Here is a 6000-nt window from a genome sequence, read left to right as displayed (position 1 = left end):
TGTTAATTTATTGTAGCAATAAATTAAAACCTTATAGCTTGTACCTGTGATTGTTTATCAGTTAGTACACTGTAAGAAAAATATCTAGAAAAATTGAAAAGGTGCTAGAAATCCATATATCCGTTATGCATTGTGTAACCCCAAAACACGAAATACAATGCCTAATTTAAAATGCAGGTAAAAAACCAGTGAAAAATCAATATGGATATTCCTTCATATTAACATAGTAAATGTTAGTGTCTCAGTATTTACACTAAGCGAAAATAGCCCTCTCGTTGGCAAAGACTATTACTAACTCCGCCCAATAACGTGTGATTGAGTTAGTCATTGAGTTAGTCAAAAAAATGCAAATTCAGTATTATTTTCAGTGGCGTTGAAGGTAAAATGCATGCTTTTTGACGTGATCGACCCGAGTTCGAGTCCACGTTTGCCGAACTTTATTTTTCTCCCTTTTCAAATCTCAGAAAGATCTTGCATCAGAAAGGCATTTATTTTAAATAAAAATAAAGGAAATAATCAAAAACTTGAAAATAAGAGTATCGGGTAGGGTTAGGGTGTAGGGAGGGCTTTATACCAATAAGGTGGCCATAATTTCCACTATTAAATAAGTAGTATAAATAACAGAAAATCTTGCTATTTTAACAGTGACTGTCAACACGGGAAGTGGCACGAGGCGACAAATCTTCTACAGCAACTGATGCCTCCTTCTAGGAAAGCGATTGCACGCTTTCGCGAGAACAAGCAAATGCATGCGCGCTTCCCAGCCGAAATAACCCCCCACGTGAAACTGAAATAATAACCCATGATACTTTGGCCATATTGCCCATCTAAGTCATTCATCCCACACTATCAACATGCGCGTCATGTAGCATACACTTCTTGTACTTCGTTTGGGCACCACAAGGTGTCACTGTGGTCTCAAAGCTTACCCCTCGACTACTCTGGCTCGATTGCTATTCCTGCGGTAAAACACGCCCTCCTCATTACCCTACGGACAAAGAAATGTGTAAATAAATACATGTGGGAATAAATAAATGTGGCAATAAATACGTAAATAAATACATAAATATGAAAATAAATAAAAGTGGAAATGTATGAATAAAAAAAGAAAAAAGAAATAAATGTGGAAAAAAATTAAAACATACATAAGGAAATAAAATTATAAATAATTATTTATTTTTGCTTTTTTACTTTTCTTTGTACATTTATTTCTTTAGTTTTGCTTTTTTTACGTTTCTTTGTACATTTATTTATTTATTTCTAATTACGGGAGCTTTGGCATTCCATAACTGTACAGTGCAGTTAAGAGGAGTTTAATACTTGATTCGTTACAATCCCTGAATTCACCTAATTAAAGGTACATTCATATTTATCGTTGTTCAGCTAAATTTCATGGGCAAAATCCAGTAATTTCAATAATAATCCACAGAATCAGAATTCTGCATGAGGGTGAAATATTTTCCACTCAGATCTCTGCGGATTCACTGTTTACCAGCAGAAAGCGGCTTGGTTTGAAAATTATTTTGTCTTCTGACAATATTCACCTTATTTTTCATGTAAACGCGGACGCCGCCATTTTCGAACTATAATGTGTCAGATTTCCGGTAAAGCACTTCCGGTAATATTAGTTGTATTATGATTACGTAGTTTTGCGTCGACTGTGTAGATTTTACAGGCTAGTTAACTTTTAATATGGACTACAGAAAGACTGGCGTACTTTGCGCAGTTAGGGGGTGTCATAATAGCTGGTTCAAACGTAAAAAATACCTGCAAGACATTTGTTTTGATCATAATCCACGCACAAGAGCTGAATGTGGATGTGGGGCACCCTATGATTTGCACGCACCTCCGAAGGGCGAAGAAGCTCGTCGGCTTTGGTTAAAAGCATTACACTTAAAGAAACCACCGAAATTTCCATACGTTGAACTCCACTGATTTGACAGTGGTTCTAGAAATAATCAGTTGTACATTATTATTGTACCGTATTGTGTATATAAAACCACAAATTCACTGCTACTAATTTAGTAATTTAATCATTACTAATTTAATTTGATACATTGTGTAGTTGTTTTGAATTATTCAGTGTGGTTTCCTCAATGCACAGACCATTAAATATACTATTTGTACACAAATATTTTCAAGATCTTATATTACTTTTTTCTCCCTGTATATGCACACACACAAACACAAATCATAATGTCAAGATGCAATTTATTTTGAGTTCGCTGTGCAGGTACTGATATGCCTCAGTGCTTTTATAATTCCGCATCGAAGACCCGTCTACTCCGAGCGACAACACAAAATAATTGAAAATGTCCTCATAAGTTATGGCAGGCCACTTTTTCATTTCATCCTCCCACTGTGTTATACACCGCGGGTGTGGTAAATATTTACCATCACGGCGTTTAACAGCGTTCTCTGTGTGTTCTCCCCACATCGCTCCTTAGTCCTTACCTACAAGGTAGCGAAACGGAAGTCTAACACATTATAAGGAAGTACGTCATCGTATTTACTTCCGCGTTGCAAAATAAGATGTTTTTGACAGTGGAAACTTGCTAATCTAACCACACCAGTTATTTAGTGCTTGTGTGAAAGACTGTTATCTTCGGTTGTGGCAAGAAGGGATACAGCAAAAACCGGAAGCTAAAGATCAATTAAATTTTCGACCTATTATATTGTGTTTTATTAACATCTACACGCCTACCCCAACCCTAAACCTACCCCTTAAAATACTGCAGAAACAATAATTATTGCTGTATATTCTGACAAAAATGAAGCTATATTGATGTGCGCATGCCCAGTAGCTTTAGCTGTATCCCTTCTAGCCTTAACCATTATGGTCTATGAATGTCTTCCTGGCATGATTTTACAAGTAAAGCTGTTTACTATTTTATAAAATATGTTGTTTCAAATGTCACCTGAACACATTCTATGACAAAAGCTCTCATTTCTGCAGATCTCCTCCTTCCACTTACACCTCAGCAGCTCCACTGCCGTATAAATAGACCAGCATGCAGCATAACTCTTATTTATACTGAAGAGGGAGTGCTGTACTGCCCATAATAACACCACTGCCTGTCAGTCACAACTCTGGCAGCCTTAGTGAAAACAGGACATCATGTATCCTCCTGGAAGCCATTTCCTGTCACATGACCATCGACTGCAATGACCTTGTGCTTCCCTGTGTCCTGGCACGGTCAATGACATGGGACACCTGCCAGAATAAAGTCCATCAAGGGGATTGGTCTGTGAACCATGTGTTTGTTTGGGAGGAGATGATACCAACCATTGGTGCCAAGTGAGCTCATGCCACTGGTCTGGCAGAAAGAGCACATGCGGCACGACCTAGATATAGATTTAATCCAACGTTACATCACAACAGCAGGCCTGGCTCCACTCTGGGACAATATGATATTAAGGGCCAAATAGAGATGGCTAGGCGACAGAGACAGAGCATCTGCAAAATGCCAAGCCTTGTGGTGTGTTCCTGGTATGCAGTAATTAGTACCTACCAAAAGTGGTGCATTAAAGGACAACCGGTGAACTGGCATCAGGGTCATGGGTGCCCAAGGCTCATTGAGGCATGTGGGGAGTGAAGGCTGTCAGATCTGACTTCACAGAGGAGCTACTGTAGCTCAGTTTGCTGAAACCTTGGGTCCTGGATGTTACTTTGGCATGTACCACCTCCCTAAAGATGGTTGCAGACCGTGCTCACTCCTTCATTTACATTACATTTACATTTAGCAGACGCTTTTATACAAAGCAATGGTGTTTTCTGATGGCAGGGTCCAAGTGAAAATAAATAAATAAATAAAATACATGAATAAATATGCTTGTTTGGATGTATCTTTATATTGCATTCACTTAATTTTTAATAAAAAAAAAAATAGTAATAAAATAATGTTCCATTCTTAGTGCCCACGTAGAACTGTGCCTGCATTTACAAAGCAGTGGTTCTCAACCTTTTTTACTCCAAGACCCCCTCCTCTCCAAATCAATACTGCAAGCCCAAACTTTTCTATTCACTAAAACCTTTGTATTTGTTATTACTTTTCAATTACATTTATTTTGAAACAAAACAAATTCAAAATAGATTTAAATATTCCATGTTCTTTTTTGCAAACATACTTTGCAAAAATGTCACTGCAGATATTCTATACAACTTAAAAGTATGTAAAGCTCAATTACATAGTAATTTTAACATATAAGCACGAGTCATACCAAACAATACCACAGGGAGATGCCAAAGGACTGCATATAAACTACGGTCCATACGGGTCCATTCAGAATCATTAAACACACCAGAATACAAATGAAAAATGAAACCATTCGGAACTCGACGCCGCAGCGAATAGTTCCTCTGTCAGAACGCTGTTTGGAGCGTCTGATACCCAAATGTACATAAACACCACTGATCCTAGCAAACTTCTCCAAAACACGCGAGCATCCCTTATAAAACAATCGCTGTATTCAACTACGTGAATATACTGAGCTGTATTCAAGCAGAAATGTGTTATAATGATCAGTGCGCCGAGAGCGCATATCCAAGGTTCGTTTGCGCATCATTATAATGGACACAACGCGCGCCTAATGCACTGTATATCACTGTAATTACCTTTACCTTGATTACAATCGTCCATCAAAACTTTAGGCTACTGGTGTGACACTGGCTTCTTTTATCCAGCCGAGGGCTGTAGTTTGCGTATCATAAGCTACTCATACAGCGGGTTTGAGCCGCCGTTCAGTCTTTATTTCACAAAGCGCGATGAGAAACGGTTTGCTGTTCCGAAACACAGAATACGTAGAGGTGGTGCTGTTATTTATGTAGATATACCTGTTGGGCAATCCCTTATCTAGAGGATGTGCTGGACCAACAAATCCAATCCACTGAGCTGCCACCTTGCAACTTGCAGGACTAAAAGGATCTGCTGCTAATGTCTTGGTGCCAGATACCAGTTTCTTGTGGAATCCATGCCTCGATGCATCAGAGCTGTTTGGGCGTCACAAGGAGGATCTATATGATATTAGGTTGGTGGTTTTAATTTTGTGGCTGATCAGTATATAAACTACCACACACTTATTTGAATTTGGTTTTAAAAAAAACCCTCATGTGCCATTGCTTGAACCAGCTGTGCCAAACTACATCACGGTTGTCCCAAAAAAAAAAAAAAAAAAAATCTTCAAAATATCTCTTATGTTTTACAGAAAAAAGGAAGCCATACAGTTCATAAGGCTGAATAAACTGATTTTTCATTTTTAGGTGAACTACCTCTTTATAGTTGTCAACCTTGATGAAAAGGCCTTAAAGTTTTAAGAAGCGCTCTAATTATTAACAGAGATGCAAACAGTTAAGGGGGTAAAAAAAATATTTGTTTTACATGCTCAATTGTAGTTACATTAAGGTATTTCTAAAAATATTATTTATTACCTTATGTCCAAAACTGTATTTTTTCACAAAAAATAACTTTTTGCAACATTTTACAAAAATCTAGATATATGAATATATTTGTTCAAAATCCCATGTTATAAAAGATGAAGTGCCATGCAGGCTATTTAAGACAATATTGGCTGATTAGACCTAAAATGCTAAATGTTTGCCCTCTGTCTCTTCCCTGTTCCCACATCTCAGACATCAAATTCATAAAATATTACCCTTTCTTGAGAGTTTAGTAAAGAGTAAGGAAAATGCTATACAAAACTAGCAGTTAGTGGTTATCAGTCTTACTTTTCCAATACAAATAAGACCAATCTACCTTTTCATAACTAAATTTAAAAAAGTTATGACCAGTCTGCAATGGCCCCAGTTCTTTATTTACCCTTGTAAGACCCCCCCCTCCCCATAAAACACTTTCTCACTGGATCTAAGCAAATCTCATAGGTGACCTATTTTGATCTAAAACAACTGAATTGTAAAGGTGAAGAGTTTGGATAATTATTATTCTTAATTCTGAGAATAGGGTCCACTGCACCACATTTATAAGAATAAGAATAATGAATAAG

Source organism: Barbus barbus (genome assembly GCF_936440315.1).
Source record: "Barbus barbus genome assembly, chromosome: 11".
Classification (NCBI taxonomy): Eukaryota; Metazoa; Chordata; class Actinopteri; order Cypriniformes; family Cyprinidae; genus Barbus; species Barbus barbus.
This window is presented reverse-complemented; position numbering follows the sequence as displayed.